We start from the raw sequence: 16,063 nt of genomic DNA, 5'->3' as shown, positions 1-16,063 counted from the left end.
GCTAGACTAGCCATTTCACAGGTTTTAGTCCAGCTGGTCTGCTAGTGATCAAGCTGGCTTATACAATTTTCCTTAATTGATACTTGGGAAGTGTAGTAGTTTGGGTGGGAGCACCTGATCCATATTTCAATTATGACACCTCATGTTACAGTTTCTTTCTCCGCCATGCCCGCATTCTAGTCGGAAGCTACCTTCTTGGCTGCACTTCAGTGTTGGTTCACATGTATAAATCTTACCCAACTGTTATTATTGTTGCTGTTCCTTTTTTAATTACGTGACTATCTGGAATACATCTTAAGTCTTTGTTGAAGGTCCGTTAGGCTTCAGGTTCAACAACTACCAGCTGGTCTTTTGGGTTTTGTTGTAATTTCTCAACTGAATATCATATAGTTAGCTTTGTATGAGTGTTCTCCACCTTTTTTCGATGTTGTGTTTTTTGATCTGTAGAAATGTTTCTATGTGCAAGGTAATCATTAGCTGGAAAACATGGTAAGATGTGGTGGCCTCTTGTGTTACTTGTAATATAACTACATATACCATACCAGTCTATCCGGTGGTTCAAGCCTATCACCACCTTTCCCACATTTTCTGTGATGAAGTACCTGATGATTAGATTTGCCCTATCCTAACTGTTTTCTTGTATTGTTTAAGCATCCACATGTTTTTATTCCCATCTAAAGCTTTCGACTGATGGTATTTTGATTTGGATCTTTCGAGGCTTGGGGTTGCGCAAAAAGACATTGCATGCTCTTACTCAGGATAGCTGTTCTGACATACGTCAACATTTTGCCTAGGTGACCCGGAAGCCATGCTTTCCAGGTAGTCAATTCATTTTAAAGTGAGTGAGCACAAAATCTTCCCAGTCACTGGTCCTTCCTTCTAGTTGAGCCCAGTATTTAACTTGTAGCCAACGCAGCTGGAACAGATTTTTTCGACACGGCCTGTGAACTTTCTGTCTGATAATCAGTGAGCTGCTAGTGATTGGTCTGCTAATTAGTTTAGTCAATATCGTTAGAAACCAGCTTGTTTTTTATGAAAACTAGATCTATTAGTTCATCTGATGCGAAAGCTGAGTAAATATAAATAAACTAACGCACTGTTTAAAAGTCGGTGTATCGGCTTCGAGCCACAAAGAGGAGATAACCCGAGCTGATACATTGGCTTGCGGTAGGGAAATAATTAATGTTTTAGTTTATGTGAGTAATTGTTCTTCCAGTTGATATTCATTTATCAATTAACAAATTAATAATCACAGTCACACATTGTTTCAACATCTCCCAATACGTAACAGTCCAAACACTTTTAAATATGCTAAAGTGAGATAAAGTACCGGTATATTCTCAGCTGTAATTTATTGCCCTTTATGATTATATTATATATACAATATTTAATAACATATCATATAATGAACAAATAAAACTAAGTCATTTATGTGAGCAGAACTGTATAATTTATATGATGTAGAATATCATTTAGTTTTATGTTGTGAAACCTAATAGAAGTGGAGGTTATATTGGTTCATACCAGAATAAATAAATCTTTTTGGCCTACAAAACTTTGTGTTAGCACCATTTAGCCACGTTTTTATACAAAGAAACCATATTAGAAAGATAATTTGCTTTGATAAACTTTCTGATTGGAACTGGGCATAAGGTAAATTGATACAATTTCTTTAGCATTTCTTCAATTGAAAAAGGGTCATAAAAGTAAAAAAAATAGCACAAAAACATTGAGACAAGTTAAGCAAATGTGTACATCTCTTGTTATCATAATATTTAAGTATAGTTGAATTCCTACCTACTTGTCTAATCGTTCAGTTTTGTAATACTTGGCAAAAACATGTAAAAAGATTTCACTTGAAAAACAAACATTTTTAACATAGAGCCTAATTGTATTCAAAAAGCTTCACAGTTTAACCCGTTTAACCCTGGCCATTTTTTTCAATGTGTGTCAATACCCCTGAACAATTTGTCCAAAGATCCGAAGTTTTTAAACTTTTGCGCTCATAATACAATGATATTAGTTAAAACACTAGTAAAAAGTCGGGCAACTCCATCAAATTTCATCAAACAGAATAAAACAGTATTTCACCAATATTCGGGCTAAAACTATAAAGGTTTGTACGATTTTAAAAACTTGTAAAACCATTTACATTAGTGTCATATTTATCGAGCACATGTTAATCAACATTTCTTGATTCAAAATATACTGGAAAATTATAGTTAATATCATAAAACTATTTATTTGCAACACAATCATTTATTACCTACCAACGAACGAGCGGTATCGATTCTTTCGCGATATCGTCCTAATAAAGATTTGTTATTATTATGAAGAAAGTAGATAAAAATACTATAATATTTTTATCTACTTTCTTCATAATAATAACAAATCTATAATATAATATAAAATGCAAAAGACTGATGAATTATATGTAAGTTATAGTAGCCAAAGGTTTATTCAGTTGAAGTGAGAGTAAATTATACCATATCTAATTATCACCAACACTACCTTTATTTCTTACATTTCCTAAACCTATGTTACTAGTCTCAACTCAATATATTTATATAATAGTTAATATTCAGTAAATTTTGCCAGCAATTGGATCAAATGGTTGCTAAATTTTGCTACAGTACTTCATTTGGCCAGAAAGCTATGATTTATATTCTTGTTAAATGCTAATTTTTGTACGAATAAACATCTACAACTTGGTTTTCATGACTGCAAGTAGTAGTGAGAGATATAAAATTCAGCATTTCAAGTAGGAATTCCTTGTCTAATGTTACTCATTCGAAGGTTCCATAAGAAATATCTAAGTGCTATTAATAGTGATTCATAAAGTAATAGTTTGTGTTGAATTTATACCCTCCAAAATTACTTCATAACTGTCAGTGTTTTTGAGTGAAACTATGAATTAATATTTTCTTACGGTGTTCAAACTATTTCTGATAAAATTCAATGTAAATAGATTTTGATAGTTCAGTAAGCACTGTTACAACTCTAAATGTGCTGTTAGAATCTCAAAAATAATAACAATTTTAAAAAAATAAACATTACTATTTGTATCAAAAAGTACTTATTGTAAATTAGGTACAACATAGCATCTGTTTAATTTAATGCATATGCATAGTCTCGAAATGTTTTTCATCTGCATGTGTGAGCAATAGGTAAATAGAAAATTGAAAATTTTTAAAAGAATTATAATTAAACAATTTTAAATTCTCAAAACATAATTTGTTAAGCAGGAATTGCTTGTAGTTGTTATTATAGCCTTGTAATTCTAACATATTCATAAGGGTGTCAGGTCACAACTGCTGATTGTTCATTGTACTACTACCTCTTCTCTATTAATAGATTATACATGATTTATTTGTCATCAATCAAAACATCATTAAAACTACGGAATTTATTTTATAATTTGCGTAGATATGCAAATAGAATCTAATGTTTTTCTGCAATTTTAATCACTTACCTTGAACATGATCAACTTTGAACTCTCTTTTTCAGAACATTTTCTACAACAATATAATTAGAGCTTTTATAACAATTTCCAACTTTCAACAAGTGACTCCTTAGTATTTTAGTATGTGTTATGTGAATAACTCATAAATAGGTGTACAAGTTTACATTAGAAACTCAGAGTTCTGTTTTTACTTCATGTCTTTTGAATTTTCCATTTTAACAATAATTAACTCTTTCACTACCGCAAGCCGATCGGCTCGGGTTACCATCTTTTTGTTGCTGGAAGACTACATACATCAGCTTTTACACAATGTGTTAGTTTATCTATGATTATTCAGCTTTCGCTTCAAATAGACCAATAAGAATCGGTCACCATGAAATCAAGCTTGTTGCTAACGATACAGACCAATCAACAGGCCTCTCACTAACAGCTTCTTGATTATCAAACAGAAAGTTTACCACTGAAAAACCACTGAGAAAAAATAATACCCAATCATTTAAGCTGTAGAAGCTTCAAACATTCTTTGCTATTGGGTCTTCAGTCACTCTATATCAAGTGATTCTGTCTTTTCAGTGCATGTATTTCATTTGAAGAACTGTAATAGTGACCGAATATTATGAAGACAGTAAAAATACGACTATCGAAATCGCTGGCAAAATATTGTTGGTAAAGTTTGTAAGAGTTTGTAAAAGTTTTTACCATTTTAACTCAAGTTACTTTAATATGTTTTCTATTTCCTAATAATGTATCTTATTTTGAACAACCTTTTTTAAAAATTAAATGGATATTTTCATTCTTTCTCAAGTTATAAGAAAATTATGGACGTTATGTCAACATTTGTGTGAATAGAAAAATTAAATTGGATAGATCTAGAAATAAAGCCGGTAGCAAAATTGTTAACAGAGTGGTGGGTTTCAGGCTAATCTGCAATTCTGTTTGGTTACATAGAACAATGCTTGGCTATATGCTAAGCAATATTGTATTAAGAACTACGAACATGTTTATAAACAGCAGAGGCAGGTTAAATGTTCTTTTAAAGCAATCTGTTGGCTAGAGAGGAATCATAAACTGTGTATAAATATAACTTCACTTGAGACATGTTTTCTTGTTTTGCTTATTACTTATTGGTAATAGTTCAACTTCTACTTAATTTTACAATGTTTTATTAAGTTTACTATACAAATTATTAAGCCAGAAGGTGTAATTTAGAATATGTAGAAGAAAATTCCATCTGCATCATTCAACCTCCTCTCCATATCTAAGAATAACTGTAGAAATAGTTATTACACATGACAATCTCTAACGGTACAAGGGGCTGCCAGTCTACTAGCTTTAATATAATTCTCAGACATAACTTTGTTTCATGGTTCACACGATAATATAATTCAGCTTTCTTTAGTGCCCAAACACAGTTTTGAAAAGTAAAATGTCCGCAACCTTTGATAGTTTAGCAATTGGTAGACATTCGTAGCTCATTTATATGGTCTTTTAAATAAAAAGTTGATGATAAAGAATTGATAGGTTAAAGAAAAGTTCTTACTGCATAGCTGTGTATTACTGCTGTGTTTAAAGCAAATTTGTATCTTATTCTCGAACATCTCTTAAAACTTACCCATCTGATCGGAATATACACAAATAGACAGATTTATTATGACGAAAATCGTCACAAAACACTGGAAAAGCTTGGTTTAATAAAAGTTAAGACCTGAAATTGAAACGGCGGGCGACAGAGAATAGAACGATTAAGTCATGCGCATTTCGCAAAAAAATAACGTGCACATTTCACCAGTCTATGGCATTGTTTGCTTGTAATCAAATTTATTCGAAGGTTTCTGTAACAAACGTAGACCGTTTGAGGCGTTGACCAATTTATAGGTACAAAATTGTGGTACACAGTTTATCAGCCTATGTTTTTTGTTCAATCACCGAAGGTTTCATTTTTTAAAAGGTTAACCAGAATTCTTTACAACTTATGTACAAGCTAGGGCCGAACTACAACGCCCCTTTATGACGAGAACACTTTTTATTTTGCTGCAGTTTGCATGAAACTTTCAGACGTGTGAATGCTCATACTCGTTTTCTGTTAAAGATCGCTATCAAAACCATTCTACATTCAACGCAACCAGCTTTCAAACTGTGTATAGTACACAGTAGCTTGCCATTTTACTTCAATGTTTGCATTTCAGAATTATAATAAACATATTTCTTTATTGTTGTTGAATTACATACATTACAGTAGATTAGGCCTACAGCTTTATAACACTTTTAAAACAGCTTTTATTTTGCTGCAGTTTGCAGAAATCTTCCAGACGCGTGAACGCTCATAGGTTTTCTATTATTGCTGTATTACTATATTAACGATATTGGTTATTCTAATAATATCGATGCATTTTACTTCTAATATTGGCCAGTATTGCATTTCCCCTATTGCAGGGGAGAGATTATAATAGACATAATATTTTCCTTTCATTATTACTGTTTGTCATGACCAAACACTTTTTAAATAATTTTTCTGAAAATATATAAATACCACAACTTCTCGATATTGTTAGCTATGAAATTTTGAAATGTAAACAAAATTTTGCATTGGTTTTCTATTATTACTATATTAATAATATTGATTATTCTAATAATATCAGTGCATTTTACTTCTAATATTGGCCAATATTGCATTTCTCCTATTGCAGGGGGAAAATATAAACATATTTTCCTTTCATTATTGCTGTTTGATGTATATAATAACACCCACACCCAGTACATTACAGCTACCATTGCAGTTATCCTGTTGCGCTACAGTGTCATTTTACTGCTAATATTGCATTTCTCAACCATCAGTACCCTTCCTTTTTTTCCAATATCACTTTGGTCGTGGGCTGTATGACAGTGGAATTTCTAGTGTAGTGGAATTTTTATTAGAACAATATCTTCCAAAAATGGTTGAATAAAATAATAATATTAATAATAAAGATTAGAAACTAATCAAGTAACAATAACAGTGATAGGAAAATGAATAATGTTTAAACTTCAAACACCATACTCAATTTATGTTTAAAAGAATGCAAGTTGAAATATTAACAACGATGAAACAAACTTTAAAAAACTTATATTATAAACTTCAATAGTCATAAGAAGTTTATAAATGTAATAAGGGAATTTAAATTTGTATGTCTATACATATATTTCTCAAAGTATGTCAGTTTATGTAAATATAAAAGAGTGGAGAATAACTGACACTTGCAATCTTACACAATAAATATCACAGTAATCTTACAAATTTTTGTTGTAAAATGTGAAATTAATTACAAAAAAACTAACGGTTTAGGTTTAACAGGAAATATGTGTAAGCTAATACATCTAGACGTATGACCCAGCATTGCCCAGGTAATAAAAAAACTGAACAGAAAATTGATTTGTATTTAGCATATAACAACACTTGCCATTTTACCTAAAACAACTGTAAAGGTTTTCAAACTTACTTTGTCAAACAACTTTTAAACTTCATATCATGACAAAAAAAGGTTTCGTGAAGGTCAAATAATCTTTAAAAATAAAACAACTATAAGGGTTTAAATGTAACAGTAAAATAATTAGCAAGTAATAGCTAAATTGAGTCTGTTTGGCAATGATTACAATATGAGATGATTCAGTAATGATACAATTAATACGAACTGAGAAAATAAAATAAAATTTGTGAATATGTTGAATTAATAATAACAGTTCTTGCATAGAAGTGTATGTATAAAAAAAGTTACAGTTCCACCGACAGCTATCCATCAAAACTCTGAATACGACGACACTGGTACGACAATATGTTATGTAAAAATAAAATATTGTAGTGTATTTGCCTGGTCGAAGGTGAGAGAATATAGATGCTATTCCTACTCGAGATAATACAATTGTCCGCGTGAAAAGTAGTGAGTGACCTTAACAGCAATTTAGCAATTGAACCTTTAAAAAAGCCAGAAATGAAGGTTCACAAAAATGACATCTTGTTTCATAGAATTAATAAACTTTAATCGCTAAATTGTAATATTGAGAGAGTCTATTGTCGATATCGTTTTGCCGAAAATAAATTAGCCCTAATACGTCGATCACAAAAAAGCATTGCGTGTCATGAAATTAAAAGAAGGCCATAGAGTTGTAATTATTATGTCATTTTTGTGTGAAAATGGCAAACGATGAATAGGTTATGTATAGAGGCGCACTACCGGAGATTCCCGTTAATGCGTCCTAGATGCCTAGTAACTGCTAATAGTTCGAAAAGTATGGTACTCTATAAGGCGGACACATACATACGCATACAGGTAAACAGACAGACTACAATTGCCGTTTATATAGTAGATTAGCGTTTATCATTTTTTTTTCTCTCACCAAGCAGAAGCGCAGCTATTCTTTATATAGGTACAGCAATTAGCTCGTACTTCTTTGGAAAATTGGCCAAGATATCTTTATTGTACCGACCCAGCCAAATATCTACACAGCTCAGTCATTTTCCTGGCTGGCTCTGTTGGTGATCTACAATGTAGTTGGTTTCTATGACAATTTACTTATCATGCTGATGTTTTGATAGGACAGGTCATTAACAGCTCATAGCCATATTTTGAAAAGTTTTTATTTATCCAAATTATCAACCCATACATTTTCTGTTGAGGCACTAAACATTCTGTGCATCAATATCATAAGCTCATGCCACACTTTTCAGATTTTTTTTGTTCCATCAGATGTTTTGGAGTTTTTACCAACATCTGTTATTGAGACACACATTGTTATAAAGTTTCACATTTTTTGCAGATAATTAAACCTTTTTGCTACCGAAATTACTTCCAGCTCTGGCCGAATTTTTTTTTCTATTTACACAAATTGCGACATAACATCACTAATTTTGTGATAGCATGAGAAAGAACAAAGATATCCATGCACTTTAAAAAAGAATTTGTTGAAAAGAAGATATTTTATTAGGAAATAAATTGAAAAATTTAATGAGTTTTATTAAACAACAACAAAATTTTACAAACTTTACCAACATTATTTTGCTAGCAAATTCGAGAGTCATAGTTTGACTGTCAATATATTACTCAGTTACCATGACAGTTTTTCACATGAAACACATGCACTAGAAGAGTCAGAATTACTCGATATACAGTTACTGGAGTCCCAATGACTAATGGTGTTACAATCTTCCACAGCTGTAAACAATAGTGGTATTCCTTTTTGCTCTGGTTTTTTCGCAGCGAACTTTCTGTCTTGTAATCAATGAGCCGCTAGTGAGAAGCCTGCTGATTAGTTTAGTCAATATCGTTAAAAACAAGCTTATTTTTATGGAGATAGACCTTTTTGGTTCATCTGAAACAAAAGCTGAGTAGTTATAACTAAATTAACACACTGTTTAAATGTCGATGTATCGGCTTCCAGCCACAAACAGGTGCTAACTCGAGCCGATACACTGGCTTGCGATAGTGAAAGAGTTAATGTTTAGTTTATGTGAAAAGTTTGTCTTCCAGTCAATATTCATTCATCAGTTAACAAATTAATAAAAACAGTCACACAATGTTTCAACATCTCCCAATATATAACAGTCAAAATACTTTTAAATATGCAAAAGTGAGATAAAGTACCCGTATATTCTCAGCTATCATTTATTGCCCTAGATGGTTATATTATATCTACAATATTTAATAACACATCATATAATGAGCAAATAAAACTAAGTCACTTATGAGAGCAGAACTGTATAATTTATATGATGTAGAATATCATTTAGTTTTCTGTTGTGAAACCTCTTAGAATTGGAGGTTATACTAGTTCACACCAGAATAAATAAATCTGTTTGGCCTACAAAACTCTGTGTTACCAGCATTTAGCCACATCTTCATACAGAGAAACCATATTAAAAAGATTATTTGATTTGAAAAACTTTCTGATTGGAGCTGGGCATAAAGTAAATTGATACAACGTTTTTTAGCATTTCTTTAATTGAAAGGGTTCATAAAAGTAAAAATAGAAAGCACAAAAAACATTGAAACAAGTTAAACAAATTCGTACCACTCTGGTTATCATAATTTTTAAGTTTAATTTAATTTCAACCTATTCGTCTAATCGTTCAGTTTTGTAATACTTGGCAAAATGTGTAAAAAGATTACACTTGAAGAACAAACATTTTTAACCTAAAAATTAATGGCTTTCAAAAAGCTTCACAGTTTAATCCTTTCAATCCTGGCCGTTTTTGTCAATGTGTGTCAGCAACCCTGAGCAGTTTGTCCAAAGATCCGAAGTTTTTAAACTTTAACTAAATATTTCTAATTGCGCTCATAATACAATTATATTAGGTTTACTAGTAAAAAATCAGGGCAACCCCAATAAATTTCATCAAACAGAAAAAAAATTTATTTCACCATGACTCAAGCTAAAACTATAAAAGTTAGTATGATTTTAAAAACTTGTAAAAAACATTTACACTGGTATCATATTCATCGAGCACATGTTAATCATAATTTCTTTATTCAATTTGTTCTAGAATATTCAACTTAATATCATAATACTCTTTATTTGCAACACAATCATTTATTACCTACCAACGAGTGAGCCTTTAAACTTTGCCTAGTAACTGCTAATAGCCCGAAAAGTATGGTACTCTATAAGGAGGACACATACATACGCATACAGATAAACAGACAGACTACAATTGCCGTTTATATAGTAGATTAGCGCTTATCATTTTTATTCTTCTCTTACCAAGCAGAAGCGCAGCTATTCTTTATATAGGTACAGCAATTAGCTCATCCTACTTCTTTGGAAAATTGGCCAAGATATCTTTATTGTACCGACCCAGCCAAATATCTACACAGCTCAGTCATTTTCCTGGCTGGCTCTGTTGGTTTCTATGACAATTTACATATCATGCTGATGTTTTGATAGGACAGGTCATTAACAGCTTATAGCCATATTTTGAAAAGTTTTTATGTATCCAAATTATCAACCCATACATTTTCTGTTGAGGCACTAAACATTCTGTGCATCAATATCATAAGCTCATGCCACACTTTTCAAATTTTTTTGTTCCATCAGTTGTTTTAGAATTTTTACCAACATCTGTTATTGAAGACACACATTGTTATAAAGTTTCACATGTTTTGCATATAATTAAACCTTTTTGCTACTGAAATTACTTCCAGCTCTGGCCAAAATTTTTATTTCTATTTACACAAATTGCGACATAACATCACTAATTTTGTGATAGCATGAGAAAGAACCAAGATATCCATGTACTTTAAAAAAGAATTTGTTGAAATGAAAATATTTTATTAGGAAATAAATTGAAAAATTAAATGAGTTTTATTAAACAACAACAAAACTTTACAAACTTTACCAACATTATTTTGCTAGCAAATTCGAGAGTCATAGTTTGACTGTCACTATATTACTCAGTTACCATGACAGTTTTTCACATGAAACACATGCACTAGAAGAGTCAGAATTAGTCGATATACAGTCACTGGAGTCCCAATGACTAATGGTGTTACAATCTTCCACAGCTGTAAACAATAGTGGTATTCCTTTTTGCTCTGGTTTTTTCGCAGCGAACTTTCTGTCTTGTAATCAATGAGCCGCTATGAGAAGCTTGCTGATTAGTTTAGTCAATATCGTTAAAAACAGGCTTATTTTTATGGAGATAAATCTTTTTGGTTCATCTGAAACAAAAGCTGAGTAGTTATAAATAAATTAACACACTGTTTAAATGTCGATGTATCGGCTTCCAGCCACAAAGAGGAGATAACCCGAGCCGATACACTGGCTTGCGGTAGTGAAAGAGTTAATGTTTAGTTTATGTGAAAAGTTTGTCTTCCAGTCAATATTCATTCATCAATTAACAAATTAATAAACACAGTCAAACAATGTTTCAACATCTCCCAATATATAACAGTCAAAATACTTTTAAATATGCAAAAGTGAGATAAAGTACCCGTATATTCTCAGCTATCATTTATTGCCCTAGATGGTTATATTATATCTACAATATTTAATAACACATCATATAATGAGCAAATAAAACTTAGTCACTTATCGGAGCAGAACTGTATGATTTATATGATGTAGAATATCATTTACTTTTCTGTTGTGAAACCTCTTAGAATTGGAGGTTATGCTGGTTCATACCAGAATAAATAAATCTTTTTTGCCTACAAAACTCTGTGTTACCAGCATTTAGCCACATCTTTATACAGACAAAACCATATTAAAAAAATTATTTGATTTGATAAACTTTCTGATTGGAGCTGGGCATAAAGTAAATTGATACAACGTTTTTTAGCATTTCTTTAATTGAAAGGGTTCATAAAAGTAAAAATAGAAAGCACAAAAAACATTGAGACAAGTTAAACAAATTCGTACCACTCTGGTTATCATAATATTTAAGTATAATTGAATTCCTACCTACTTGTCTAATCGTTCAGTTTTGTAATACTTGGCAAAAACATGTAAAAAGATTTCACTTGAAAAACAAACATTTTTAACATAGAGCCTAATTGTTTTCAAAAAGCTTCACAGTTTAACCCGTTTAACCCTGGCCATTTTTTTCAATGTGTGTCAATACCCCTGAACAATTTGTCCAAAGATCCGAAGTTTTTAAACTTTTATTGAATATATCTAATTGCGCTCATAATACCATGATATTAGGTAAAACACTAGTAAAAAGTCGGGCAACTCGAGCAAATTTCATCAAACAGAATAAAACAGTATTTCACCAATATTCTGGCTAAAACTATAAAAGTTTGTACGATTTTAAAAACTTGTAAAACCATTTACATTAGTGTCATATTTATCAAGCACATGTTAATCATCATTTCTTGATTCAAAATATACTGGAAAATTATAGTTAATATCATAAAACTATTTATTTGCATCACAATCATTTATTACCTACCAACGAACGAGCGGTCTCGATTTTTTTGCGTTATCGTCCTAATAAAGATTTGTTATTATTATGAAGAAAGTAGATAAAAATATTTGAAAACCGTTACAAATGGAAGAGAAATTTTTTGTCTAATATCCTGTGCAAGCATTAATTTGATTAGTTTACGCTTTTACTTAGAAACGGTTTTTGTAAACAAAGCCATGTGAATGCCAGAATTCCGGCCGTTAAGGATTTTGACACACCCGTGGCGATGCCGGAAAACCGGCTGTTAAGGTTCAAAAGGTTAAAACTTTATAGTATATTTAAACAGTTTTAAATTTATTTAAAATGCCAGAAAAATAAAATGCAAAAGACTGATGAATGATATGTAAGTTATAGTAGCCAAAAGTTTATTCAGTTGAAGTCGGAGTAAATTATACCATATATAATTATCACCAACACTACCTTTATTTCTTACATTTCCTAAACCTATATTACTAGTCTCAAATCAATATAATTATATAATAGTTAATATTCAGTGAATTTACCAACAATTAGATGAAATAGTTGCTAAATTTTCCTACTGTACTTCATTTGGCCAGAAAGCTATGATTTATATTCTTGTTAAATGCTAATTTTTGTACGAATAAACATCTACAACTTGGTTTTCATGGTTACAAGTGGTAGTTAGAGATATAAAATTCAGCATATTAAGTAGGAATTCCTTGTCTAATGTTACTCATTCGAAGTCTCCATAAGGAATATCCAAGTACTATTAACAGTGATTCTTAAAGTAATAGTTTGTGTTGAATTTATACCCTCCAAAATTACTTTATAACTGTCAGTGTTTTTGAGTGAAACTATGAATTAATATTTTCTTATGGTGTTCAAAATATTTCTGATAAAATTCAATGTAAATAGATTTTGATAGCTCAGTAAGCACTGTTACAACTCTAAATGTACTGTTAGAATCTCAAAAATAATAAAAATTTTAAAAAAAATTTAACATTATTATTTGTATGAAAAAGTACTTACTCTAAAATAAGTACAACATAGCATATGTTTAGTTTAATGCATATGCATAGTCTCGAAATGGTTTTTCATATGCAAGTGTGACCAATAGGTCAATAGAAAATTGAAAAATTTCAAAATACTTAGAATTAAACATTTTTAAATTCTCAAAACACAATTTGTTAAGCAGGAGTTGCTTGTAGTTGTTATTATAACCTTGTAATTCTACCTTAGTCGTAAGGGTGTCAGGTCACAGCTGCTGCCAATCGCTCATTGTACTACTACCTCTTCTCTATCAATAGATTATACATGATTTATTTGTCATCTATCAAAACATCACAAAACTGCTGAATATATTTTAACATTTACGTAGATACGAAAATAGAATCTGAACTTTTTTGCAAAGTAAATCACTTACCTTGACACATGATCAACTTTGAACTCTCTTTTAGAGAACATTTTTTACAATACAATCAGAGCTTTTATAACAGTTTCCAACTTTTAATAAGTGGCTCTTTAGTATTTTTAGTATGTGTTATGTGAATAGCTCATAAATAGGTGCACAAGTTTGCATTAGAAACTCAGAGTTCTGTTTTTACTTCATGTCTTTTGAATTTGCCGCTTTAACAATAGTTAACTCTTTCACTACCGCAAGCCGATGTATCGGCTCTGGTTACCATCTCTTTGTTGCTGGAAAACGATACATCATCTTTTAGACAAAGTTTTAGTTGATCCATGATTATTCAAACTTTGCTTCAAATAGACCAATAAAATTTGGTCTCCATGAAAACAAGCTTATTGCTAATGATACAGACCAATCAACAGGTCTCTCACTAACAGTTTCTTGATTATCAAACAAAAGGTTCACCGCAGAAAATGCACCGACAAAAATAATACCGTGATCATTTAAGCTGTAGAAGCTTCTAAAATTCTTTGCTATTGAGTCTTTAGTCACTCTATATCAAGTGATTCTGGTTTTTTTAGTGCATGTATTTCATTTGAAAAACTGTAATAAAGATCAAATATTACGGCGACAGTAAAAATACGACTATCGAAATCGCTGGCAAAATATTTTTCGTAAAGTTTGTGAAAGTTTTTACCATTTTAAAGAAAGTCAACTTAATGTGCTTTCCATTTCCTAAAAAATTATATTATTTTGACCAACATTTAAAAAAATTAAATTGATTTTTTTATTCTTTTCAAGTTATAACAAATTTAGGGACGTTATATCAACATTTGTGTGAATAGAAAAATTAAATTGGGCAGATCTAGAAATAAATTCGGTAGCAAAAATGTTAACAGAGCGGTGGATTTTAGGCTAATCTGCAAGTCTGTTTGGTTACATAGTACAATGCTTGGCTATATACTAAACAATATTGTATTAATAACTACAAGTATGTTTATAAACAGCTGAGGCAGGTAAAATGTTCTTTTAAAGCAATCTGGTGGCTAGAGAGGAATATCAAATCGTGTCTAAATATAACTTCACTTGAGACATGTTTGCTTGTTTTTCTTATTACACATTTGTAATAGTTCAACTTCTACTTAATTTTCTAATGTCTCGTTAGGTTTAATACACAAATTATCAAGCTAGAAGCTGAAATTTAGAAGATGTAGAAAAAAATTGCAACAAACTAGAAGGTCTTAATACCTTAACTGTAGCTTCTTTAAGCATTGCATAATGTTTAAAAACAATTCAAATACTGTGTACAATAAGAAGTTTTAACTTTAATCGTAGGCTCTTCGCTCTATGTATTAAACACAGAAAGATTTTGTATAATCAGCCAACAAACTTAGTATTCCAGTTTATAGGTTATTGGTTATTGAGCTATTGTGCAGACTAAATAATGCTGAATCATAGATTGATGTAACTATTTTATGTCTTCTAGCAAAGCTTCTGCCTTGCTAGTTTCATAAGTCTTCTGACCCTGTTGACATCGTACGCTGTAAATATAAGACAGTTCATTCTAATGAACTTTTATCTTTTAATGCGGTTCAGCGAAATTGATAAACTTGTGCTGGTGCCATGACTTTATAAGACAAGACAAAAATCAGATTAATTTGGTTATTTTACTATTTATCAAAAAGTTGATAAGTTTTGATGTTAATCACTATACCAATGTTGAACCTCAAGTTTTAATTTTCAATTTCAAAATCACCAGCAGTATAGTTAATGAAAAACCATTTGCACCTAACAAAAGTGAGCACTTGCTATCACTAAGGCTCAACTGCTTGATAGTGAAAGCATTTAAATTAGTTTGTGAATATATATATATATATATATATATAAATTAGTTTGTGAATATATATATACAATGTGTATATATATAAAAAAAATTTCTCACCCGGTTAACTATTTGGGTGGTAATTTCTGCTCTAACTCGGGTCTCCTACCGGAGACCTGGGAGTTTGAGCACTCAACCATTTTGAACCAGTAGCCCATTTGTCACTGCCTTGTTCTGGTTCAGCTACAGGCAGTACAGACCGTGTTTGGTCAGGCGACATCCAAGCCGCTATGGCTTTGGTTATTGCACTCTTTATAGAGGTTGTAGACAATATACAGGCAAGGGTCTTGTGTAAGGACCTGCCAGAAGGATGCAGTTGTTGGGGTTTGAACCTAGGACCTAATGATCACTGTTCCAATACCTTGCCAACTGCACCATCTGTCCCGAATATATATATATATATATATATATAAT

The sequence above is a fragment of the Watersipora subatra genome, chromosome 3 (genome assembly GCF_963576615.1).
Source record: "Watersipora subatra chromosome 3, tzWatSuba1.1, whole genome shotgun sequence".
NCBI lineage: Eukaryota > Metazoa > Bryozoa > Gymnolaemata > Cheilostomatida > Watersiporidae > Watersipora > Watersipora subatra.
The sequence above is the reverse complement of the archived record's forward strand: the minus strand, read 5'-3'. Positions refer to the sequence as shown.